The sequence below is a fragment of the Aythya ferina genome, assembly GCF_964211825.1.
Source record: "Aythya ferina genome assembly, chromosome: 2".
Classification (NCBI taxonomy): domain Eukaryota; kingdom Metazoa; phylum Chordata; class Aves; order Anseriformes; family Anatidae; genus Aythya; species Aythya ferina.
In genome coordinates this window covers 161,543,565-161,570,612 of record NC_140297.1, presented here as the reverse complement: position 1 = coordinate 161,570,612, position 27,048 = coordinate 161,543,565, and the positions used below count along the sequence as shown (strand labels likewise).

Genomic DNA, 27,048 nt, shown 5'->3' with positions numbered 1-27,048 from the left:
CCCCCACACGCACATCTGACAAACACCACAGAGATGACTGTGCCTGCTGCCCTTCAGTACGTGCCCAGAGGCAGACCAGATGTCTTCGCCAACACAGTCCGGACAATGTATTAGCACACCCATGCACTGCCACGTTAGCTGTCATCACTAACTGCCAGGCAGGACAGCTCCAGACCAAACACATACACACACAGCCACGCCACAAACACTACAAACAAAACACACAACACAAGGCGCAAGAAAAAGTGACCCCCGGAGGGAAGCCCTATGGCAACAGCAAGTCACAACAGGTGCTCTGCACCAGACCCAAGGAGAGACTCAAATGTCACGACACGCGACTGGAAGACACTGCCAGAACTGGGGTGATGGAGGCCTAAAAAGCCTTCCTTCAAGACAAGAGACCAGAAGGATGGGGACTGAAAAACCCATATGATTCAAAGATCGAAGCCGAAATTCCTTTAAGCGGTATATTCTTTATTGCAGCGCTGGATGCACGGGGGGATCTCTCCACCTATCGTGCATACCCAAAGCAGAAAGCAGTCTTGAATTTATACAATCAATCTATCAATATTCTACCGGCGTCTATACATATTCATTGCCTACCCCCGCCTTCCCTCGCTTCTCATGCTAATTAGCCTTTTGGCACCTTGCGCCTGAGTAGAGCCTCCCAAGAACTGTGGGCAGGGGCCTTTGGGACGTGGGCAGGGGTCTTTGGGAGGAAGACCCCGAGTCTTCCTCACATTGTACTTTTCACCTTTGGTCAGGAATCCGCTGAGTTGGCATGTTTCTTAATCGCAAGAGCTGGCTGTTGCTAATTCTTCCCTTTGTTGTGTCTTTATAATGAATTCCAACGTCCAGTTTTGAGATTTATAGTCCTTACATTTGTTTCTCTGTCCGTCTGCCGCTTCCTTATCGTGAGTTCCGGTGTCTTGTTTCGAGATATACAGTCCTTGTCTGGGGACTGTCCTTGCCTCCCCAATACCTCCTTAATCACATAAGACGACGCTTAGGAAATCAATTCCCAAGCAAGAGCTCCTGATGCGGCCCAGATGACTTCCACAAGAGCGAGGATGGAAACAGATGCGATCTCAAACCGAATATGATGCACGAGACCTGAAACAGAACTGCACTTCAAGCAGCGACTGCAAGACAAGAAGTGCTCGGATCAGAGCCACGATGACAAAACAAGCACTGAGGCCCTTCAGCACCGCTACCAAGTCGCCTGTCTGGTCTGTCCAGTGTAAAAAGCTAGAAGGATATCAAGACCCGAGAAGCACAGAACAGACATTGCAGAAGCAACACTACAGGACAGACGAACAGAAGGAAACTGTCCTGCCTGGCGCACGCACTCACGCTACAAAATAATCCCGCTGCTTCTATTAGCCTGGTGACCCAGCCACAAGCAGCCTGAACGTGACCCAGCCTGAACCACCCTCGCAGCGGCACCAAGTATTTTCAGCCAGCTGGCTCCACGCTGCTCTGGCTCCCAGCTCCCATTAGCCACCCCAGATATGCAAATACCAGGTGCCCCCCAACTTAGCTCTCAGGTTGCTGCATGGTAAATTCCCTCCGCCTCAAGAAATACACAGGCACTGGTCGTCATCTTAGTCAATTGCCAGGCTCATCATCAGCTGCAAAAACAGAGTACCAGCATTCACTAGCATGCCGGTCATGATGCCCACCTTCTCCACAACACTGACTACTGCTGATGCAACATACAACTATGCTCACCTGTTCCTCTCCAAATCCAAGCTCCAACAGTGCAACCAGTATCATCCACACCACCTGGGAAAACAAAGGGATTAAATGATCGTTGCGTTCACAACACATCACCCAATGGTGTGTTTTTTTTGTTGTTGTTGTTTTTGTTATTGTTGGTTTTTGTGTGTGTGTTTCCTGTATTTATTTATTTTTTAGTCTGCTTTAGCTCAACGGCATGCAGAGTGCAGACAAGAAAACTGGGGTGTTTCTAGAAGCAACAATCCCCACGCTTTTGCTGTAGCTTTGAATATTAAAAGGACAATACGACCCAGCAAGTAACTGGAACTTTCTTACCTGGAATTAGCTCAAACTTTTCTTCACATTGAAAGAAAAATCTAGGAGCAGAACAGATTATACACCAACAAAATTGAGTCCATTTCATCCCCAGAAAAAAAATCACATGCTCTCATCCCCTCCTGTACCTCAGCCGCTTGCCTACCCCACGTGGCACACGCTTCCATCTGTTCTCTTTACCCACTTATAGCACCTCTAAAAGGCAAACTGGAATTTTACTCTATTGGCTGTAGGAAAATAACTGCAGTGACAACCGCGCCCCAAACTGAGCCAGCAGCCCCTACTAAACATCCCTCTACTAAGTGAATTCCAAGCACTTAAAATCCAGAAATCCATAGACTCCAGCCTGCCTAAACAACCCTGCAACGGACAGAAGGAAAAACAAAGCACTGTCCCCAAAAGAGCAGCCCAGGCAGAAGGAGCTCTCTGATGGCATGCCTGGGGCTCATATAGCATTTAGCCCCGCCCAGCACCCAAACCCAATCACCTGGGAAAGGGGAGGGGCAAAGCACATGAAAGTAGGAAGAGAGCAAAAGGAGCAGCTGTGTTTTGTTTTGTTTTCCTTTCCTTTCCTTTCCTTTGTTTTTTAAAATCTGTTTTATCTCAAAAACATTCAGAGAGCAGACAAGAGACCTGTGGTGTTTCTAGAAGCAAAAATCCCCTTTTGCTTTTGCTGCAGCTTTTAATGTTGAACTGATAACGGCACCAAGCAAGTAACTGAAACTTCTTCAACTGGAATTAGTTTAAACACGCTCACCGTCATCTGCAAACACAGAGAACCAGCATTCACTAGCCCTAACCCTAACCCCAACCCTCACCCTAAACTCTAACCCTAGCCCCAGCCCTAGTCCCTAAGCCCAACCCTGGTTCCCGAGAACTTCATTTCCAGGCATGCTCTGGGCGCTCAACATGGCCTCCCGGAGGTCCGGAGGCCCAGAACTACATTGCCCGGCATGCTCCGGGCACCCAACATGGCCTCCCGGAAGTTCGGAGTCCCAGAACTACATCTCCCGGCATGCTCCGGGCAGTCAACACGGCCTACCGGAAGCCTGGTGCCGGAAAACTACACCTACCAGAATTCCCTGGACAGCCAGCACGGCCAATCAGAGGCCGAGTTTTCGAGAACTACATTTAACAGCACTCACTGTAACCCTAGCCCTTCCCGCCCTTACACAAAAAAGCCTCAAGCCCTATCCCTAAACATCCTCGAAACCCCTACGGACCTAACCCAAACTATTTACCACACTAAACCCCTGAAGTCCTATGCCTAAAACCCCTAACCCAATAAATTAAGACGCTCAAATCCCAAACCCGCAAAATTGAGATGCTCAAATCCCAAACCCCCTTCCAAAAAAGAAAAAGAAAAATCAAGAAGAAAAAAAAATCAAACAAAACAAAAACAACAAAAGGGGTAGATCTGGTGGCATCTGCCCTGTAACCCTGCAAAAATCACGAGGGACCTAGAACAACAAAGCAAACGCACAAAATAACATTGACATCCTATCCATAAATGTGCTATAACAATTAATCACCTCCAAAGAGCTTCAAGCAATAAATGCACATACTACTAGATCGGTTTCCTCTAAAAGATCGTACCAGACCCTGACCCACCAAAAGAACCCTGCATGTAGCTAACAGAAGCATCAACAAAGCACTGACCCCAAAGAGCAGCCCGGGCAGAAGGAGCTCTCTGATGCCGTGCCTGGGGCTCCTATACCATTTGGCCCCGCCCAGCACCCAAACCCAATCACCTGGGAAAGAGGAGGGGGCAAACCACAAGAAAGAGAGCAGGAGCAGCAGCAGCTGTGTTCTTTTATTTATTTATTTATTTGTTTTTTTTTGTGCCTATCCCTAGTTTACAGCATGCAGAGTGCAGACAAAAGAACTGGGGTGTTTCTAGAAGCAAAATTTACCGTATTTATGCCTCAGCTTTGAACATAGAAAGGACAATACAACCAAGAAAGTAAATGAAATATTTTCCACGGGAATTAGCTCAAACGTTAGTGTTAGGTCAGAGGTTGGACTCAATGATCTTGAGGTCTCTTCCAACCTAGAAGATCTGTGATTCTGTGTGATTTACATATGAAGAAAAATCTAGGAGCGTAGGAAATTACACAGCAAAAAAAACAACGACGTAATAAGCAACGCGCATGCACGGCCCCACGGCCGCCTGCAGTACTCGTTTTCCACCAGCAGGAGGCGGCAGAGGGCGCCCCCGGGCCCCACCGCGCATGCGCCCCCCTCGGCCGCCTGCAGTACTCGTTTTCCACCAGCAGGAGGCGGCAGAGGGCGCCCCCGGGCCTCACCGCGCATGCGCCCCCCTCGGCCGCCTGCAGTACTAGTTCTCCACCAGCAGGTGGCGGCAGAGGGCGCCCGCGGGCGTCACCGCGCATGCGCGCCCCCCGGACGCCTGCAATACCCGATTAAAACCAGCAGGTGGCGGCAGAGGGCGCCCCCGGGGCCCCACCGCGCATGCGCGCCCCCCGGCCGCCTGCAGTACCCGATTAAAACCAGCAGGTGGCGGCAGAGGGCGCCCGCGGGCGTCACCGCGCATGCGCGCCCCTCGGCCGCCTGCAGTACCCGATTAAAACCAGCAGGTGGCGGCAGAGGGCGTCCGCGGGCGTCACCGCGCATGCGCGCCCCCCGGCCGCCTGCAGTACCCGATTAAAACCAGCAGGTGGCGGCAGAGGGCGCCCGCGGGCGTCACCGCGCATGCGCGCCCCCCGGCCGCCTGCAGTACTCGCTTCCCACCAGCAGGTGGCGGTAGAGGGCGCACGCGGGCGTCACCGCGCATGCGCGCCCCCCGGCCGCCTGCAGTACTCGCTTCCCACCAGCAGGTGGCGGCAGAGGGCGCCCGCGGGTGCCAACGCGCATGCGCGTCCCCCGGCCGCCTGCAGTATTCGTTTTGCACCAGCAGGTGGCGGCAGAGGGCGCCACCGGACCCCACGGCGCATGCGCGTCCCCCGGCCGCCTGCAGTACTTGCTTCCCACCAGCAGGTGGCGGCAGAGGGCGCCCGCGGGCGTCACCGCGCGTTGCGCGCCCCCCGGCCGCCTGCAGTACTCGTTTTCCACCAGCAGATGGCGGCAGAGGGTGCCCACGGGCGTCATGCGGCATTCGTGGCGCCCGGCAGCCTGCAGTACTCGCTTCCCACCAGCAGGTGGCGGCAGAGGGCGCCCCCCGGCTGCCTGCAGTACCCCTTCACCACCAGCAGGTGGCGGCAGGGGGCGCCACCGGACCCCCACCGCGCATGCGCGCCCCTCGGCCGCCTGCAGTACCCGAGTAACAGCAGCAGGTGGCGGCAGAGGGCGCCCGCCGGTGCCACCGCGCATGCGCGCCCCTCGGCCGCCTGCAGTACTCGTTTTCCACCAGCAGGTGGCGGCAGAGGGCGCCCGCGGGAGGCCTTGTCGGGCGGATCACAGCTCGCCTACTGTGCCATTCGGAGCTTGTGGCTGTATTTTTTCCAACGTATTTGCTACCCACACCCCGCGGGGCAGCTTGTCTTACAAAGAATTCTCTCTGTTAATATTCTCTTTAAGGCGGGCACGAAGCATCCACTGCTCTTCTAAGCAAGCAACCTTCCTTCTGTGCTCCCTTCGGGATGCAGGACTATGTGCACTCAGATTTATTCCACTCATTTTTCTTCCCCTTTTCATTGGCACAGTCTCCAAGGACGCCTGGCTTTCTTCTCACAGACTCGCGTCCGTTTCAGTGTAAGGCATCTCCCGCTGCTCTAATCCAAATTCAAATTATCCAGATAAAACAATAGAGAGGTAAGAGAGAACTGTCTGAGTTAAAGTCACCATCTTTCTGTAACTAATTTAGCAGACAGCTGTACCACATCAGAGGAGGAGGTTTAGATGCTAACCAGGTCAGGCACATCACGGTCAAGTGAGCGCCCCCGGAATCACTAAAGAAACTTAAGGAAGAATCTACTAGAAGAAAGCTGTCTCCTCTTACCACCACCTATTTAAAAGATAGTGTAGTACAGGCAGTTCTACGTGCATAAAACCACATACACACAGTATACCTGACCCAAGTAAATTCCCTCTGAGAAGTCCACCATTAAGCAAAAGAGGTGTATTGTGGTGACATACAGCTGCCGTGTAATGATCCTGAAGGGATGAATCGCCCTATGTATTCCAAGGTACTCCTGTGGTTCGTTTGTTTTTTTTTTCAAGTACGTTCCCGCTAAGAAAAGAGTTCAGAATTGTTTATAACGAGTTCGTTCCAAGTGTCACTTTCTCACTTAACGTAGTAATAAAGATACGCTGCTGCTTTTGGATTTTATTTCCTTCTTGAATCTCACTGGTGTAATTCCAATGGTCAAACAACCTCTTCCAGAAAGACCAGCCCACTGCTTCACAGGAGAAGGAAAAGATGTCTCACACACGCTGGCTAGTACTAAAAAGAGTAATAGGAAGAGAAGTTCAGGCCATCAATGTAAGTATGTTTCCCTGCCTCTTCTGCTGGCTGGTCAAGTGGAATCCTCAGGACAGCCCCAGTACCTTGTGAAGAGCTTCTTAACGCCAGCACAACTTCAACCTGTCTTTTAAAAGAAAGCTGTTAAAGGAGCAGGAGACTGTTTTTAAATGAGAACAACCGAAAATAAAATTATCTGAAGAGCCACTTACTACTGGCATATTACCGTTTAAAAGGAAAATATTAATTACGTGCAGGTGCTCCAGTCTTCGTTGCATTTTCTGTGATTCACAACATTACCTTTGAACAAAAGAGTAAGAGGAACGGAAGGGAGGATATTAACTCGGGTAACCAAGGATTTGGTAAGCTGGAACTTGGTGTCTTTAACACTTTAGCCTTGGAGCAAAAATGTACACCCTGTACAGGCTGAGCTGACTGATGAGGCAGGTGCTCCAGGGTACGTGCTACCGGGAGGTAAGTAACAAACACATTCCGCAGCTATTACCAGAAGTGGGGTTTCAGGATATGCAGACTGGTTTCACAAAAAATATTAGCGGTCTGTTGGTGACAGACAATTTGAGGAATTCAGCGCTGCCCATTACAGACTCCTCAGATCGGCACTTAACGAGAATTAATAAAACGTTTTTTTTTTTTTTATATATATATATATACACACACACACACACACACACACCTATGTTCAAAAAAATGCATACAGTTAAAATATCAAATTAGTGATCCGGTAACAACACTGTTCAAAACCAATCTCTTTTGTATGAACATTAAAATAAATGCACACTTTTAAAAGCATTTCTTTTTAGTGCTTCCAAAGCACAGCGTGTGCCAAGGCAAGGCCACCTGAAGAATCCCCGTCCTCCTCACGGGATGAAAGAGAACTGAAGTCAGGGACCTGGGAAGCCTCAGGTGCGCTTTCATAATGTCTGCAGATAAAAACAGAAGAGAGTCTGAGGTAGATTGTTTAGTAACCACCAAGTGGTAACAGTCACAGGGCTGTCTTTAGCTTTCATTAACACAACAGCAGTTTCTTTACTCTCGATCTATGCTGAATCTCAAGTTTAAAGGCATGGCTAGCAGTTCTCGGGAACAAGGCCCTCGTCTCTGTGCTGGCAACATGCAGTATTACCAGTGCAGGTGTTTCTGGGAGTTTTGGTTGGTTGGTTGGTTTTTTATTGGGGGGGGGGGGGGGGGGGGGGGGGGGGACACAACAGATGGGATCTCTCCACAATGCAGACACTGTGTGCATTTGACAGTGCCCCATTTTAGTGCGATCCACTGCCTATTGCACGTAAAACGGCTAATGACAGTATTCAAGTGAGTAAATTCTCACCACCTGCAGGAGGGGCAGCAATGGTTATTTTTTTCAGCCTGTTGAGCAAAGAGCACCCTCCACAGGAAAAAAGCCACACCTTTCGTAGCACGTCCTTAAGGTTACAGCCCAGCTTCTGCCGATAGAGGTTCGTAAAGTTAAAGCTCTGCTGCTTCTTCTCGGACTCTGACAGTAAGATCACTTGACCGCCAGGATGGCGAGGGCAACAGCTACGTCCTCTTCCACTCTTCTGCGGCACAGCAAACTCATTCCCGGTCCGTATTCCTCTGGCTGGTACACTATTATCTACCGTTCACCTGATTAACTCTGTTGGGTAGGCTGTTGAACTCTAGCTCCTCTAGCGTTCTCTCTAAGTGCTGTATTAAGACACGATTTTTAAACCTAGGGAAGTAATTTCATTTCTTCTTCCAAAAACAGCAGTTAAATAACTCAGTATTATTTGGCCACGACAAACAGTATTAGCGGAGGCTCTCTGTTTCCAGCATGGAAGAGCTTCCCTCATTTCTGACATCAGAATGGCAAATTTAATTTGATACAGCCATCTTTCCCCAACCCACGCAAATTCTGGGTCTTTCTTCCATAACCACCCGTATCTTTCTATTTCACACTTCAGCTCTAGGTAACGACCATTTACTTCAGAAAATACAACGGCAGTTTGACCGCTGAAACTGTAATAATTTAAGTATGTCAAAACAAAACACTTGTTTTGGAAAAGACTGAGATTTGCTATCATGAACAACGTTAGCGTTTAACTCCGAATCATTCGTATCTATACAAACCTTGCTCCTTCCCTTATAGCAAATTCAATGAAATACTTCTGAGTTTCCATCCGTCCTTGTACGTACCTCCTCAAGAAGAGAGAAGATTTTTTTCACGATCTTAAACAAGAGATCCAAACAGATATTAGAAACAGATCTTGTAAATGCATTTTCAGTAAATCTCAACAGCCAAAGGAAAAACAACAAAGCCTAGAGTTTCCCATTTCTGCATACAGTAATGCACGTAAGAAAAAAAAGCCAGCATACCAATAATTTGAAGTGATATCGATTAGCTGATATTCAAATGTAACGCTGAATTTTCTTCTCTTAAAAGAGCAGTATCTAGAAACACCTGCCCTTGGAAAATGCAGACTAGGTTTAATCAGCAGAGAAGCCTTGTATCTCCACGAACACGCTGCCATGATCAGCAGTTAATAGAAACAAAGGGATACCGAGCCATGTTTCAACCTAGAGCTGTCATTTTTGAAAGCAGAGGTTTAAGATAACTACTCTTTACAAGATGACCGATCTATGTGGAGCATGAGCACGATTGTCTCGTATAAAGTTTAACAAAAAAAAAAAAAAAAAGTAGCGCAAAAGAATGAACCGGACACCTTAGATGTGAAACAACAGTATTTTTTCATTGGTTTCTGTGTTTTCTTCTCTGAAGCAACTATGAAAACACGAATGGTGCTGTGACTAAGCCTGCTTAAGAGTACTGCAGTAAGGACGGTGAGGATATAAAGTTGGACTGTGAATACATGTACTTACTTTCTTGTTCTTCCACTACTTGTACACGAGTAATCAAAAATCATTCCAAATCTGAGGTTTTATTTTCAAAATAGATCCTCATTTCAAGAAAAAGTCTTCTGTACCCCTAGCCTATTTTTAATACACTAATAAAGAACTTACTTCTTCCACGTTTGCAAACCTCTTTCACCACTCTGATTTTAATACCAGCATCGCTTCCCTCCAACATTGTAGGTGTTATTTTAAATCAATTTGGCACAGATTCAGAAGTAGACTCCATCACTCGTTTTTGGTCATCTCCAGCCACGCTGTAATTTAGAGGCCCTCGAACAAGTGCATTGGTACCAGGTTTACGATCCAAGCCATCTTTGCATCATTTAAGCAATTGAACTCATCATGTAGAGAGTCTAAGTCACCAGGTGACATTTCATCCTCTCCCTTAACAGCTGGAACCGAAGAAGCCATTTGCACAGACAAGCCATCAATTTGCTCTTCCAGCAACTGACAGTTTTCTGCTTTCTTCTCTCCATTACCATCTTGGACAGTACTGATACCAGTGTCTGAAAATTAAGAAGGAGCTTAGTAGTGCATATAACTGCAGGATCAAAAAACACAGAAGGACATTATTCTGCATCCCTTCTTGTTGAAAGTACTGTGGAGAGAGTTACTCAGCACTGTCAGATCACTTCAGTAGTTTTATTCACCCTTTGACGCAACCACAGGAATACCTCCTTTTGGGCTGCTACCGTCTCATATGACTGTCGTGAAGTTATTTGCTGTATTCCCATTTCAGTGACTAAAGCAAACTAAAGTTTCCCCTCCTTCCCCCAGTTCCAGCAAATTTTTCTTTCGACTCTGCTGCAACAGGTGGGTAAATTACTATTTGTGAGAAATTTAAATTTTTTTTTTTTTTTTTTTTTTACACACTTTCCTTCCCCACTTCTCCCTTCCCCACTATAGAATACACAAATGAGAATTAAAAGCTGAAATGAAATCCTTGCTACCGCCAAACCATCGTGGTGAAAGGTTTCAGCACTTTTTAGAAACAGTTCCAAATTATTGCTCATTCAGGACTTCGTTACCTATAGCAACAGCCTGTTTGTCTAAGCCGACCAAAGAAATTCAGTCCCAATTAACTCTAAAACTTACGTGTCCTTTTGAATTAACACGGAAAGCACGGAGACCTTTTTTTTTTTTTTCCTGCACACTATGTCCATTTATGACCACACAAGTTCCTGTACTACAACAACTCCAACACACCTTTATTTGTTGGCATGCCTTTGAGGTTCAGATATGGTGACGGAGATCCAGCAGCACAGGGTGGCCCTTTCCCACCAACATGGTTTGTCACAACAGTGACTGTGGCCGTCGCAATAGCGGCGACGTGCTACGCCTTCTCTCTTTAGTGATGCTGGAGTATTGGGCTCTCCAGGACGCTTGATCTTATTCTGAGGCCCAGCAACAAATTTATCTGCTTCATCTATCATCGTACCCTGAAAAGACTTTTTTTTTTTTTTTTTAATATAAGTAAAAAACAATTGCTTCGTCAATTCACTACCAGAGTATTTGCCTCCGTGTTACAATTCAGTTACTTTTCAAATAATGATACAGCAGATAGCAAGACTTCTCCTACCTTCTCATCCTGTTTGAACAGACTGCCAAGTGTATGAAGAAGCCTTTTTGGTTGATCTGGATCAATCTCCCGAAGGGGTGAAGGCATCATTTTCAACTACTCCTGATGATTTCCCCTTTGAGCAACAGGAACGCCGTGAAGGCAGTCTGCAGCAGAACAAGGTATCTAAATTTAGTCTACCTTAAGACTAAGGAAATACAAGCCTCGCATGCTTCCATTTCCAGTGTTAGCATTTAAGATCTAGAAATCACTATTTCCTCCCTCTACAAAACAAAGGAAAAGCAAAAGGCAAATAAAGCCCCTCTTTCCTTTCACCATCACTATAAGAACATCTACTGCATCCTGTTGCACAGGAAAGCTCACCCATGAAACTGAATTTTCAAATTCCAAGCACGCACAACATGTTTTGTGACAGAAGGCAGAAATTTCATTCTTTTCCTTCGGAATCTAGGGAAGGACGACTGACCCAAGAAACGATGCAAAGTCTACTTCCTCTCCCACACCGAGGACAGAAACACTACTTAGGTGAATTAAATAGCTGTACCAGAATATTAATAAATAATTGTGTCCATTTACCTTCATCCTGCCCCACGATATCCCTGTGTGTTTTCAGAAGATTGGTTCTCATTCCGGTTAGCTGATCTAGAAGATTGTGACAAGACATATCATATGCATTTCTGAATGCCCGTGGCTTCAAATCCTAGTTTTATAATAAAACAAGTAACTTTCAGTTAACCCGCGAGTTCTCACGCACAAAGAAATTGCTCTGTGGGCTGTACTACCGTTAACTACTAAAAAAAAACAAAACAAAAAAAAATTCCAAAACAACTTCAGACATTCTGAACGTATTCTGAAACAACTTTCTTTCCATCTCTCCGGAAAGAGCTTTCCTCCTATCTGTGACAAAGGAAAAAAAAAAAAAAAAAAAGTTGTGATCGCGGGAGTCGTTACACAAAGCCACACTCTGTGAATTCACTACTACAGTTAAGATCATTTTTAGTCAAAAATACCTCGGCAGCAATGCTATCACTGCAAACATAGCGTTGCCAAAAAAAAAAAAAAAAAAAAGAAATTCAACTCAAGATATAGGAGAGGGCGAGCTAAAAGCACAAATAACATGACCGATGGAGGCTGCAACAACCACCTGGTAGATGGTTGTCCACAGCCCTCGGATTGCATGGTCGTCTTTCCTGACAAACGAATACTGGAAGAACAGAAAAGATACACCGTGTGTCCGCAAAAGCCTTCGGGGAGACTACTGAAAGGAAAACCAAACCAAAAAACTAGGAACAGCAAGTGGCGTATACGTCAGTTTTGTTAACAGAGCACCACTAATGTACCAGGAATTTCCACATTCTTCGCCCCTCCTCTACCTTGAAAATGTCACCCAATTCTGTCAGTGTCTTCACCATCAGCATTTATTTATTTATTTCGTTTTTCACGTGGACATCCGAGGAAAACATTGAGTACCCTGTCATCGAGGAAGAAGAGAGGGGGGGGAAAAAAAAAAAAAAAAAAAAAAAGAGAGATGAGGGGGGAAGAAGCACTGCCATTCCTTTCCTCGGTAATGCGAGCAAAAAGCTCAGGCGCTCAGCAACAATGTGCTTTGAAAGATAAAACACAGAAGAAACTGCACGTTATTTAGTCTCAGCTACAGAGTCACGTGTATTTGTACCTGCTCATTTATTCATCTGCCAGTGTATTTTAGTACAAACGCTACAGAACATAGAAACCGCAAGGTTACTACTACCTTTTGTGACCGACGCGATCTTTGGCAGGAACAGCTATCGAAAAAGAACCAACAAAATCCCCTTCGTCGACAGCCATCCGAACCTTTATCGTCTAACAGCAGTCCTACAAACATCCCCTGGGATGCTCAACTCCTGAAACTTTCTGTTCAACTTGAGGCAGAACAAGCCCTTACCCTGGGCACCTTCACCCAGCTCTCCACTGCTAGCAGAGTAGCACCCTGATACTGTCCAGGACGCGCTGCAGCAGCCTACTCGCTTACGCGTATTTACTGCAGCCTGGTTCGAGACGCGCACAGAGGGACCCACGAAAAATCCACCCTTTCCTTCAGAGAAGTAAATACATACATACATACGGACGACACGGTAAGGAAGAAAAGCTGAACACACAGCATGCGGTCCTTTACCGTGGGGCAGATCCAGCATCAGCACAAGGAGCTTTGGGGCACGTGAGCGATCATCTACACCGGCCATCGCGACAAGCCAAACTCACGCACACGAGCCTCGACCTAAAAACACAGAACACATTAAGTTCCTTTATAGCTTATGGAAGTAACAACCAGCATCTTAGATGCAGTTGGATAGTTGGATTGCATCAGCTTAGGGACTGCCTCCTTCAAAACGCACAGGGGGGTGGGGAAACCAGTCTTGGAAACCTGTTGCCTAACAGGAAGGAGACTGTTGTCTTCTCCTCCATAGGTGACGTTCTTCCAAGCATCGTCCTGCTCCTGGATTTTACCAGCCGCGACGGGATGGTCCTACCGGCGTGAGTCGGGAACGCTTCCCACGGGGTTTCTGTGACACTGAAGTAAGTTTTCCGCAGGTACAAGTAACGCAGCACGAGACGGCAAGGAAGCTAAGGCACCGTCTGCAGCACAGCACGTGTGCGATATTGGGCCTGAGGGGACCAGTCAAAGCCTGCAGTAATCGCTGAACAGGTGGGCAAGCAGGGAGCCCTACGGGAAACAAAGCTCACGTTCTGCAAAGCTCTTTTCCCGTCAAGAAGACGGCCTTTTCTATTCAGCGCATTTACTGAACTTTAGGCTACTTCCCATTCGCTTTGGCAAGTTAGCCTTTGCGTAAGCCAAGAGGTTTTAAACTGCCAAGCACCACTGATGGTTCTTGTTCTCCAACAACAGGGAATTTCAATCAGGGCACTCGTTAACAGGAAAGCCTGGCTCTGTTTCACACAAATCACGTACCTAAACCACGGAGACAGGAGTCTGCAGGAAGAACTCTTTAAAAGGTGAACTTAAAGAGAAGGATACTACTCATTTTTCCACAACTTCTGCAAGGACTGCGGCAAAAAAAGGCTGAACCAGGGACGTCTCTATCATCATCCCCTCTAGAATTCAGCAACTCCATACAGTTATGGGGCAAATACCACAGCTGCAGCGCAAGACAAACAAAGACCTCGAAGGTCACGTTTCTGCCTGCGTACCGAGTTCCGCTGGGAAGACCCCCCACCTCTGGAAAGACCCCCAGCCGCTCAACTCCCAAGCAACGTTGCCACGGCCAGTGCTTACGCAGAGTTTTGCTCTCTCTCGCTGCTCAGTACAGGCCCAAGGCCTCCTTTATTGCACACAGTTCAAGCAAAACTCTTGGGACATAACCAAGAGACAGACAGACAGACAGACAGAAATTGCCTCTCACGTCTGTCCTCACTGACCGCAACCAGCGTCCTGGAAAGCCCCGCAAGCACCGGTCTATTCCTAGGACAACTCCGAAAGCTGAGGCGGGACAAAGTTTAGCCTCTCGTACCAAAGACTGAGCAACAGACAGAGCCTGACAGGCCAGTTCATTCTAGGTCTAAGAGGCTACTACGACTCGGCAGGCACTACGTGCCTTCCTTCCCTTTGCGCTTCCCAGCGCCGAGCAGCTCGCGCTTCCGCAAATTCAATGAAGCCTTGGAGCCGGGGCTGCAGGAAGCTTACGAGCACGCCTTGATTCCACCCCGAGGTCGCTGCGACTTACCTGGGCAGTCGGGACGGACGGGCTGCTCTCTCTCCTGAGAACCCTGCGACCGCAGCACGCCAGCTGCGGCTTTCCTCGCTTTACCCGGTGCGCCACCTTCGCTCGGCAACAAACCCCGCAGGGGTCCTAGCGGCGGGGAGCTGCTTCTGCCCCGGTGAACCGCAGCACAAGGAGAGAGCCGGCTGTCAGGACGCAGGGAGAGGAAAGCCTCCGAGGCGCGGCGCGGCGCAGCCCAACGATCAAGCGCAGCGAGGACCCGCGCCCGGCCTCAACACCCCCCGCCCCTCCCGGCCCGACGCTCCGAGGAGGCACCCCCGGAGGCTCTCGCTCGCCTCACCGCCGGCAACCGCGCTCGCCGCCAGCGGCAACCTGCGCCTCCCGGCGCGCACGGCCCGGCCCCGGCCCGGCCCCGGCCCGGCCGCGCAGCCCGGAGCCCACGTGGCCGCCCGGCAGCGCAGAACTACAGCTCCCAGCATGCCTCGGGACGGAGCACTCCAGCCAATCCAGAGGGGCGTCGGCCACGCGCACGCAACGGCACCTCCTCCTGCTGCCCTCTCTGCCCCCCCCCGCCGCCGCAGCCGCCCCCCTCTCCCCTGTCCCCTCTCCCCCAGCCCCCCGAAGCCGCCCCAGCTCCTCTCGTGCTCCGAGCATCTCCAGCATTTCAGGAACTGGAACCCTGGAACCGCTGACGTCTGGCACGTGTCAGAAACGTGGCAGGAGACGTACTCTGCTGTCGCAAGGCACTTGCAAAGCCGGCCCGACAGCTGAAGCAGACTCACACAGTCCACCGAGCAACTCGGGGCCCCCACTGCTGTCCACTCACCCTCATGCTTCGTTCAAGCTTCCGTGCCTACGCCCTGAGCTACAAGAAACAAAGAGAGAAGGTCACATCCACAATGGATACGCAAACAGTGCGGCACATGCAGAGGACTCAAACACAGAGACCAGAGCCAGACAAATAAAACAAACAAACAAACAAACAAACAAACTGAAGTCCACAAATGCCACAAGGCCATGAATGCATAGCAGCCCCGGCAGGGGTAATGGCAGACATACCCTTTGCAGATGAAAAAGGTGACCCCGCTCAGTCTCTTGGTAATACTGCACCAACACGGTCAAGCCTCTTGTAGCATGTCATCAAGCTGGTTTTAGTCCTCTGGAGAGTTACACAAGTGGGTTGATTCATCTAGAGATTAAAATACAGATCAAACACAGGAGCGTATCCCACCATCCCAAAAAAAAAGTGAGCCAGCAACCTCTGCTACATATCCCTCTATGAAGTGAATTCCAAGCCCTTAGAATTCCAGAAATCCATAGACTCCAGCCTGCCTAGAGAACCCGGCAACTGACTGAAGGAAAAACAAAGCACTTACCCCCAAAGAGCAGCCCAGGCAGAAGGAGCTCTCTGACGGCATACTTGGGGCTCATATACCTTTTGGTCCCACCCAGCACCCAAACCCAATCACCTGGGAAAGGGGAGGGGCAAAGCACATGAAAGTAGAAAGAGGAGGAGCAGCAGCTGTGGTTTATTTACTTATTTATAAGGCTTAGCTCAACAGCATGCAGAGGGCAGACAGGAGAACTGGGGTGTTTCTAGAAGCAACAATCCCCATGCTTTCGCTGCAGCTTTGAATATTGAAAGGACAACACAACCAAGCAAGTAACTGAAGCTTTTTCAGCTCGAATTAGCTCAAACTTTTATTTACGCAGAAAGAAAAATCTAGGAGCAGAACAGATTATACGCCAACAAAATCAATTCCGTTCCACTCGCAGCAAAAATCACTTCCTTCAGCAGGCTATCTGAGAACCAAAAGGCTATGCTGATGGGTCAAAACACACTACAGGACACTGGGGCCGGGCCCTCCGCTGCACCCACTTAAAACCCATCCCTACACTCACCAAGGTGCAACCCCAACCCGAACACAGACGCAGCATTTCAGCCTCAACACAGTTTCCAGAACTGCTGGAAAGCAAGCTTCATCCTCAGCGAGGCGTGCTCAGGCTGCACAGGAGGGGGCTTCGGGCACCTCTTTGCCTACCGAAGAAGACCGCCATCAGCACCTGCTTTGTTCCGATCCTAAAGGCTAACATCACAGCCCACGTCGCCTGGGACACCTGATAAACAGAAGAGAAAGCAGCCATACCGTTTTCAAGCCGTCCCTGCACGTGTCGCTCCTCGATGATCTGCAACCTCCTCTCAAATCCTCAACCGCTTCTGTGGAGAGCCTGCCATGGCACCTGCAAAGCAAGACCCTTCGCAGTCACCTCGTGCTACTTGGCAGTTCTGCTCCAATCCAGCTCACAAACAGCCCGCCCTTCCCGTGCTGCTCTTCAGAGTGCAGCTTGGCCCCTCTGAGCCTGTGCGACACACCTGTGAAACAAAAAGAAAAGCATAGGCTGAAGCAGCATCCAAAGCCACAGCACAGCTGGGACAGTTACTCTCATCTGCTCCCTAACCTCTGCTCCCTCACCTGCCCTCGAGGCAGATGCTTCCATCTGCTCTCTTAGGCCAGCTACAACACCCCTGAAATATCAACAGGATTTTTACTGTACTTTGTGCAGTTAAGTAACTGCAGTGACAACTGCACCCCTAAAGTACCTGCTACATCTGTTCATCGCTCACCTTGCCAAAAGCAGCTCCGGTCAAGTCCCGCGTTGTACACTGTGTTTCAGCTTTAACAAATGAAAACGGTCACAAGATAATCATTCAGCTGCCAGCATTAGCACCCATCCCTCAACAACACAAAGGGACCCCGCTTACAATATTATCATTTCAAAACAGCAGCCCCCATACCTCAGCACACCTCAGAAGTAGACCAAGCCAGTCACCGAGCTGCCTACGGAGCGCTGAACAGTTCCGGAAGGAGCTCTTTCCTGTGACAGGTTCCTCCAAAGGTTTACGCTCTACTGGGGACAGGAGAGAAATAAAAATAAAAGTTTCAAAAACCCCTTATCTGTAAGCTTTCAAGATTCCACAGACCTCCTCCTCAAGCACACCGTTCAAGCACTATGCGAGCAGCTGCTCACAAGCAGCTCAACTCTTCCCCCCCACACGCACATCTGACAAACACCACAGAGATGACTGTGCCTGCTGCCCTTCAGTACGTGCCCAGAGGCAGACCAGATGTCTTCGCCAACACAGTCCGGACAATGTATTAGCACACCCATGCACTGCCACGTTAGCTGTCATCACTAACTGCCAGGCAGGACAGCTCCAGACCAAACACATACACACACAGCCACGCCACAAACACTACAAACAAAACACACAACACAAGGCGCAAGAAAAAGTGACCCCCGGAGGGAAGCCCTATGGCAACAGCAAGTCACAACAGGTGCTCTGCACCAGACCCAAGGAGAGACTCAAATGTCACGACACGCGACTGGAAGACACTGCCAGAACTGGGGTGATGGAGGCCTAAAAAGCCTTCCTTCAAGACAAGAGACCAGAAGGATGGGGACTGAAAAACCCATATGATTCAAAGATCGAAGCCGAAATTCCTTTAAGCGGTATATTCTTTATTGCAGCGCTGGATGCACGGGGGGATCTCTCCACCTATCGTGCATACCCAAAGCAGAAAGCAGTCTTGAATTTATACAATCAATCTATCAATATTCTACCGGCGTCTATACATATTCATTGCCTACCCCCGCCTTCCCTCGCTTCTCATGCTAATTAGCCTTTTGGCACCTTGCGCCTGAGTAGAGCCTCCCAAGAACTGTGGGCAGGGGCCTTTGGGACGTGGGCAGGGGTCTTTGGGAGGAAGACCCCGAGTCTTCCTCACATTGTACTTTTCACCTTTGGTCAGGAATCCGCTGAGTTGGCATGTTTCTTAATCGCAAGAGCTGGCTGTTGCTAATTCTTCCCTTTGTTGTGTCTTTATAATGAATTCCAACGTCCAGTTTTGAGATTTATAGTCCTTACATTTGTTTCTCTGTCCGTCTGCCGCTTCCTTATCGTGAGTTCCGGTGTCTTGTTTCGAGATATACAGTCCTTGTCTGGGGACTGTCCTTGCCTCCCCAATACCTCCTTAATCACATAAGACGACGCTTAGGAAATCAATTCCCAAGCAAGAGCTCCTGATGCGGCCCAGATGACTTCCACAAGAGCGAGGATGGAAACAGATGCGATCTCAAACCGAATATGATGCACGAGACCTGAAACAGAACTGCACTTCAAGCAGCGACTGAAAGACAAGAAGTGCTCGGATCAGAGCCACGATGACAAAACAAGCACTGAGGCCCTTCAGCACCGCTACCAAGTCGCCTGTCTGGTCTGTCCAGTGTAAAAAGCTAGAAGGATATCAAGACCCGAGAAGCACAGAACAGACATTGCAGAAGCAACACTACAGGACAGACGAACAGAAGGAAACTGTCCTGCCTGGCGCACGCACTCACGCTACAAAATAATCCCGCTGCTTCTATTAGCCTGGTGACCCAACCACAAGCAGCCTGAACGTGACCCAGCCTGAACCACCCTCGCAGCGGCACCAAGTATTTTCAGCCAGCTGGCTCCACGCTGCTCTGGCTCCCAGCTCCCATTAGCCACCCCAGATATGCAAATACCAGGTGCCCCCCAACTTAGCTCTCAGGTTGCTGCATGGTAAATTCCCTCCGCCTCAAGAAATACACAGGCACTGGTCGTCATCTTAGTCAATTGCCAGGCTCATCATCAGCTGCAAAAACAGAGTACCAGCATTCACTAGCATGCCGGTCATGATGCCCACCTTCTCCACAACACTGACTACTGCTGATGCAACATACAACTATGCTCACCTGTTCCTCTCCAAATCCAAGCTCCAACAGTGCAACCAGTATCATCCACACCACCTGGGAAAACAAAGGGATTAAATGATCGTTGCGTTCACAACACATCACCCAATGGTGTGTTTTTTTTGTTGTTGTTGTTTTTGTTATTGTTGGTTTTTGTGTGTGTGTTTCCTGTATTTATTTATTTTTTAGTCTGCTTTAGCTCAACGGCATGCAGAGTGCAGACAAGAAAACTGGGGTGTTTCTAGAAGCAACAATCCCCACGCTTTTGCTGTAGCTTTGAATATTAAAAGGACAATACGACCCAGCAAGTAACTGGAACTTTCTTACCTGGAATTAGCTCAAACTTTTCTTCACATTGAAAGAAAAATCTAGGAGCAGAACAGATTATACACCAACAAAATTGAGTCCATTTCATCCCCAGAAAAAAAATCACATGCTCTCATCCCCTCCTGTACCTCAGCCGCTTGCCTACCCCACGTGGCACACGCTTCCATCTGTTCTCTTTACCCACTTATAGCACCTCTAAAAGGCAAACTGGAATTTTACTCTATTGGCTGTAGGAAAATAACTGCAGTGACAACCGCGCCCCAAACTGAGCCAGCAGCCCCTACTAAACATCCCTCTACTAAGTGAATTCCAAGCACTTAAAATCCAGAAATCCATAGACTCCAGCCTGCCTAAACAACCCTGCAACGGACAGAAGGAAAAACAAAGCACTGTCCCCAAAAGAGCAGCCCAGGCAGAAGGAGCTCTCTGATGGCATGCCTGGGGCTCATATAGCATTTAGCCCCGCCCAGCACCCAAACCCAATCACCTGGGAAAGGGGAGGGGCAAAGCACATGAAAGTAGGAAGAGAGCAAAAGGAGCAGCTGTGTTTTGTTTTGTTTTCCTTTCCTTTCCTTTCCTTTGTTTTTTAAAATCTGTTTTATCTCAAAAACATTCAGAGAGCAGACAAGAGACCTGTGGTGTTTCTAGAAGCAAAAATCCCCTTTTGCTTTTGCTGCAGCTTTTAATGTTGAACTGATAACGGCACCAAGCAAGTAACTGAAACTTCTTCAACTGGAATTAGTTTAAACACGCTCACCGTCATCTGCAAACACAGAGAACCAGCATTCACTAGCCCTAACCCTAACCCCAACCCTCACCCTAAACTCTAACCCTAGCCCCAGCCCTAGTCCCTAAGCCCAACCCTGGTTCCCGAGAACTTCATTTCCAGGCATGCTCTGGGCGCTCAACATGGCCTCCCGGAGGTCCGGAGGCCCAGAACTACATTGCCCGGCATGCTCCGGGCACCCAACATGGCCTCCCGGAAGTTCGGAGTCCCAGAACTACATCTCCCGGCATGCTCCGGGCAGTCAACACGGCCTACCGGAAGCCTGGTGCCGGAAAACTACACCTACCAGAATTCCCTGGACAGCCAGCACGGCCAATCAGAGGCCGAGTTTTCGAGAACTACATTTAACAGCACTCACTGTAACCCTAGCCCTTCCCGCCCTTACACAAAAAAGCCTCAAGCCCTATCCCTAAACATCCTCGAAACCCCTACGGACCTAACCCAAACTATTTACCACACTAAACCCCTGAAGTCCTATGCCTAAAACCCCTAACCCAATAAATTAAGACGCTCAAATCCCAAACCCGCAAAATTGAGATGCTCAAATCCCAAACCCCCTTCCAAAAAAGAAAAAGAAAAATCAAGAAGAAAAAAAAATCAAACAAAACAAAAACAACAAAAGGGGTAGATCTGGTGGCATCTGCCCTGTAACCCTGCAAAAATCACGAGGGACCTAGAACAACAAAGCAAACGCACAAAATAACATTGACATCCTATCCATAAATGTGCTATAACAATTAATCACCTCCAAAGAGCTTCAAGCAATAAATGCACATACTACTAGATCGGTTTCCTCTAAAAGATCGTACCAGACCCTGACCCACCAAAAGAACCCTGCATGTAGCTAACAGAAGCATCAACAAAGCACTGACCCCAAAGAGCAGCCCAGGCAGAAGGAGCTCTCTGATGCCGTGCCTGGGGCTCCTATACCATTTGGCCCCGCCCAGCACCCAAACCCAATCACCTGGGAAAGAGGAGGGGGCAAACCACAAGAAAGAGAGCAGGAGCAGCAGCAGCTGTGTTCTTTTATTTATTTATTTATTTGTTTTTTTTTGTGCCTATCCCTAGTTTACAGCATGCAGAGTGCAGACAAAAGAACTGGGGTGTTTCTAGAAGCAAAATTTACCGTATTTATGCCTCAGCTTTGAACATAGAAAGGACAATACAACCAAGAAAGTAAATGAAATATTTTCCACGGGAATTAGCTCAAACGTTAGTGTTAGGTCAGAGGTTGGACTCAATGATCTTGAGGTCTCTTCCAACCTAGAAGATCTGTGATTCTGTGTGATTTACATATGAAGAAAAATCTAGGAGCGTAGGAAATTACACAGCAAAAAAAACAACGACGTAATAAGCAACGCGCATGCACGGCCCCACGGCCGCCTGCAGTACTCGTTTTCCACCAGCAGGAGGCGGCAGAGGGCGCCCCCGGGCCCCACCGCGCATGCGCCCCCCTCGGCCGCCTGCAGTACTCGTTTTCCACCAGCAGGAGGCGGCAGAGGGCGCCCCCGGGCCTCACCGCGCATGCGCCCCCCTCGGCCGCCTGCAGTACTAGTTCTCCACCAGCAGGTGGCGGCAGAGGGCGCCCGCGGGCGTCACCGCGCATGCGCGCCCCCCGGACGCCTGCAATACCCGATTAAAACCAGCAGGTGGCGGCAGAGGGCGCCCCCGGGGCCCCACCGCGCATGCGCGCCCCCCGGCCGCCTGCAGTACCCGATTAAAACCAGCAGGTGGCGGCAGAGGGCGCCCGCGGGCGTCACCGCGCATGCGCGCCCCTCGGCCGCCTGCAGTACCCGATTAAAACCAGCAGGTGGCGGCAGAGGGCGTCCGCGGGCGTCACCGCGCATGCGCGCCCCCCGGCCGCCTGCAGTACCCGATTAAAACCAGCAGGTGGCGGCAGAGGGCGCCCGCGGGCGTCACCGCGCATGCGCGCCCCCCGGCCGCCTGCAGTACTCGCTTCCCACCAGCAGGTGGCGGTAGAGGGCGCACGCGGGCGTCACCGCGCATGCGCGCCCCCCGGCCGCCTGCAGTACTCGCTTCCCACCAGCAGGTGGCGGCAGAGGGCGCCCGCGGGTGCCAACGCGCATGCGCGTCCCCCGGCCGCCTGCAGTATTCGTTTTGCACCAGCAGGTGGCGGCAGAGGGCGCCACCGGACCCCACGGCGCATGCGCGTCCCCCGGCCGCCTGCAGTACTTGCTTCCCACCAGCAGGTGGCGGCAGAGGGCGCCCGCGGGCGTCACCGCGCGTTGCGCGCCCCCCGGCCGCCTGCAGTACTCGTTTTCCACCAGCAGATGGCGGCAGAGGGTGCCCACGGGCGTCATGCGGCATTCGTGGCGCCCGGCAGCCTGCAGTACTCGCTTCCCACCAGCAGGTGGCGGCAGAGGGCGCCCCCCGGCTGCCTGCAGTACCCCTTCACCACCAGCAGGTGGCGGCAGGGGGCGCCACCGGACCCCCACCGCGCATGCGCGCCCCTCGGCCGCCTGCAGTACTCGTTTTCCACCAGCAGGTGGCGGCAGAGGGCGCCCGCGGGAGGCCTTGTCGGGCGGATCACAGCTCGCCTACTGTGCCATTCGGAGCTTGTGGCTGTATTTTTTCCAACGTATTTGCTACCCACACCCCGCGGGGCAGCTTGTCTTACAAAGAATTCTCTCTGTTAATATTCTCTTTAAGGCGGGCACGAAGCATCCACTGCTCTTCTAAGCAAGCAACCTTCCTTCTGTGCTCCCTTCGGGATGCAGGACTATGTGCACTCAGATTTATTCCACTCATTTTTCTTCCCCTTTTCATTGGCACAGTCTCCAAGGACGCCTGGCTTTCTTCTCACAGACTCGCGTCCGTTTCAGTGTAAGGCATCTTTTCCCTCCGCTGCTCTAATCCAAATTCAAATTATCCAGATAAAACAATAGAGAGGTAAGAGAGAACTGTCTGAGTTAAAGTCACCATCTTTCTGTAACTAATTTAGCAGACAGCTGTACCACATCAGAGGAGGAGGTTTAGATGCTAACCAGGTCAGGCACATCACGGTCAAGTGAGCGCCCCCGGAATCACTAAAGAAACTTAAGGAAGAATCTACTAGAAGAAAGCTGTCTCCTCTTACCACCACCTATTTAAAAGATAGTGTAGTACAGGCAGTTCTACGTGCATAAAACCACATACACACAGTATACCTGACCCAAGTAAATTCCCTCTGAGAAGTCCACCATTAAGCAAAAGAGGTGTATTGTGGTGACATACAGCTGCCGTGTAATGATCCTGAAGGGATGAATCGCCCTATGTATTCCAAGGTACTCCTGTGGTTCGTTTGTTTTTTTTTTCAAGTACGTTCCCGCTAAGAAAAGAGTTCAGAATTGTTTATAACGAGTTCGTTCCAAGTGTCACTTTCTCACTTAACGTAGTAATAAAGATACGCTGCTGCTTTTGGATTTTATTTCCTTCTTGAATCTCACTGGTGTAATTCCAATGGTCAAACAACCTCTTCCAGAAAGACCAGCCCACTGCTTCACAGGAGAAGGAAAAGATGTCTCACACACGCTGGCTAGTACTAAAAAGAGTAATAGGAAGAGAAGTTCAGGCCATCAATGTAAGTATGTTTCCCTGCCTCTTCTGCTGGCTGGTCAAGTGGAATCCTCAGGACAGCCCCAGTACCTTGTGAAGAGCTTCTTAACGCCAGCACAACTTCAACCTGTCTTTTAAAAGAAAGCTGTTAAAGGAGCAGGAGACTGTTTTTAAATGAGAACAACCGAAAATAAAATTATCTGAAGAGCCACTTACTACTGGCATATTACCGTTTAAAAGGAAAATATTAATTACGTGCAGGTGCTCCAGTCTTCGTTGCATTTTCTGTGATTCACAACATTACCTTTGAACAAAAGAGTAAGAGGAACGGAAGGGAGGATATTAACTCGGGTAACCAAGGATTTGGTAAGCTGGAACTTGGTGTCTTTAACACTTTAGCCTTGGAGCAAAAATGTACACCCTGTACAGGCTGAGCTGACTGATGAGGCAGGTGCTCCAGGGTACGTGCTACCGGGAGGTAAGTAACAAACACATTCCGCAGCTATTACCAGAAGTGGGGTTTCAGGATATGCAGACTGGTTTCACAAAAAATATTAGCGGTCTGTTGGTGACAGACAATTTGAGGAATTCAGCGCTGCCCATTACAGACTCCTCAGATCGGCACTTAACGAGAATTAATAAAACGTTTTTTTTTTTTTTATATATATATATATACACACACACACACACACACACACCTATGTTCAAAAAAATGCATACAGTTAAAATATCAAATTAGTGATCCGGTAACAACACTGTTCAAAACCAATCTCTTTTGTATGAACATTAAAATAAATGCACACTTTTAAAAGCATTTCTTTTTAGTGCTTCCAAAGCACAGCGTGTGCCAAGGCAAGGCCACCTGAAGAATCCCCGTCCTCCTCACGGGATGAAAGAGAACTGAAGTCAGGGACCTGGGAAGCCTCAGGTGCGCTTTCATAATGTCTGCAGATAAAAACAGAAGAGAGTCTGAGGTAGATTGTTTAGTAACCACCAAGTGGTAACAGTCACAGGGCTGTCTTTAGCTTTCATTAACACAACAGCAGTTTCTTTACTCTCGATCTATGCTGAATCTCAAGTTTAAAGGCATGGCTAGCAGTTCTCGGGAACAAGGCCCTCGTCTCTGTGCTGGCAACATGCAGTATTACCAGTGCAGGTGTTTCTGGGAGTTTTGGTTGGTTGGTTGGTTTTTTATTGGGGGGGGGGGGGGGGGGGGGGGGGGGGGACACAACAGATGGGATCTCTCCACAATGCAGACACTGTGTGCATTTGACAGTGCCCCATTTTAGTGCGATCCACTGCCTATTGCACGTAAAACGGCTAATGACAGTATTCAAGTGAGTAAATTCTCACCACCTGCAGGAGGGGCAGCAATGGTTATTTTTTTCAGCCTGTTGAGCAAAGAGCACCCTCCACAGGAAAAAAGCCACACCTTTCGTAGCACGTCCTTAAGGTTACAGCCCAGCTTCTGCCGATAGAGGTTCGTAAAGTTAAAGCTCTGCTGCTTCTTCTCGGACTCTGACAGTAAGATCACTTGACCGCCAGGATGGCGAGGGCAACAGCTACGTCCTCTTCCACTCTTCTGCGGCACAGCAAACTCATTCCCGGTCCGTATTCCTCTGGCTGGTACACTATTATCTACCGTTCACCTGATTAACTCTGTTGGGTAGGCTGTTGAACTCTAGCTCCTCTAGCGTTCTCTCTAAGTGCTGTATTAAGACACGATTTTTAAACCTAGGGAAGTAATTTCATTTCTTCTTCCAAAAACAGCAGTTAAATAACTCAGTATTATTTGGCCACGACAAACAGTATTAGCGGAGGCTCTCTGTTTCCAGCATGGAAGAGCTTCCCTCATTTCTGACATCAGAATGGCAAATTTAATTTGATACAGCCATCTTTCCCCAACCCACGCAAATTCTGGGTCTTTCTTCCATAACCACCCGTATCTTTCTATTTCACACTTCAGCTCTAGGTAACGACCATTTACTTCAGAAAATACAACGGCAGTTTGACCGCTGAAACTGTAATAATTTAAGTATGTCAAAACAAAACACTTGTTTTGGAAAAGACTGAGATTTGCTATCATGAACAACGTTAGCGTTTAACTCCGAATCATTCGTATCTATACAAACCTTGCTCCTTCCCTTATAGCAAATTCAATGAAATACTTCTGAGTTTCCATCCGTCCTTGTACGTACCTCCTCAAGAAGAGAGAAGATTTTTTTCACGATCTTAAACAAGAGATCCAAACAGATATTAGAAACAGATCTTGTAAATGCATTTTCAGTAAATCTCAACAGCCAAAGGAAAAACAACAAAGCCTAGAGTTTCCCATTTCTGCATACAGTAATGCACGTAAGAAAAAAAAGCCAGCATACCAATAATTTGAAGTGATATCGATTAGCTGATATTCAAATGTAACGCTGAATTTTCTTCTCTTAAAAGAGCAGTATCTAGAAACACCTGCCCTTGGAAAATGCAGACTAGGTTTAATCAGCAGAGAAGCCTTGTATCTCCACGAACACGCTGCCATGATCAGCAGTTAATAGAAACAAAGGGATACCGAGCCATGTTTCAACCTAGAGCTGTCATTTTTGAAAGCAGAGGTTTAAGATAACTACTCTTTACAAGATGACCGATCTATGTGGAGCATGAGCACGATTGTCTCGTATAAAGTTTAACAAAAAAAAAAAAAAAGTAGCGCAAAAGAATGAACCGGACACCTTAGATGTGAAACAACAGTATTTTTTCATTGGTTTCTGTGTTTTCTTCTCTGAAGCAACTATGAAAACACGAATGGTGCTGTGACTAAGCCTGCTTAAGAGTGCTGCAGTAAGGACGGTGAGGATATAAAGTTGGACTGTGAATACATGTACTTACTTTCTTGTTCTTCCACTACTTGTACACGAGTAATCAAAAA

General features: G+C 48.8%; 3 long non-coding RNA genes across 3 annotated transcripts; all 3 read right to left on the bottom strand.

Annotated features, from left to right (window-relative positions):
• Positions 1 to 453: 453 nt before the first annotated feature.
• LOC311431707 lies at positions 454 to 2,517 on the bottom strand. The gene is made up of 3 exons (XR_014689589.1): positions 2,056 to 2,517; positions 1,732 to 1,785; positions 454 to 1,631 (listed from the first exon to the last, which is right to left on the bottom strand). It is a non-coding gene; the product is annotated as an uncharacterized lncRNA (long non-coding RNA).
• Positions 2,518 to 15,769: 13,252 nt separating this feature from the next.
• Positions 15,770 to 16,924, bottom strand: LOC311431714. Its single transcript, XR_014689598.1, has 3 exons — positions 16,831 to 16,924; positions 16,586 to 16,721; positions 15,770 to 15,872 (listed from the first exon to the last, which is right to left on the bottom strand). It is a non-coding gene; the product is annotated as an uncharacterized lncRNA (long non-coding RNA).
• Positions 16,925 to 18,184: 1,260 nt separating this feature from the next.
• On the bottom strand, positions 18,185 to 20,234 carry LOC311431718. Its single transcript, XR_014689602.1, has 3 exons — positions 19,787 to 20,234; positions 19,463 to 19,516; positions 18,185 to 19,362 (listed from the first exon to the last, which is right to left on the bottom strand). It is a non-coding gene; the product is annotated as an uncharacterized lncRNA (long non-coding RNA).
• Positions 20,235 to 27,048: the final 6,814 nt, after the last annotated feature.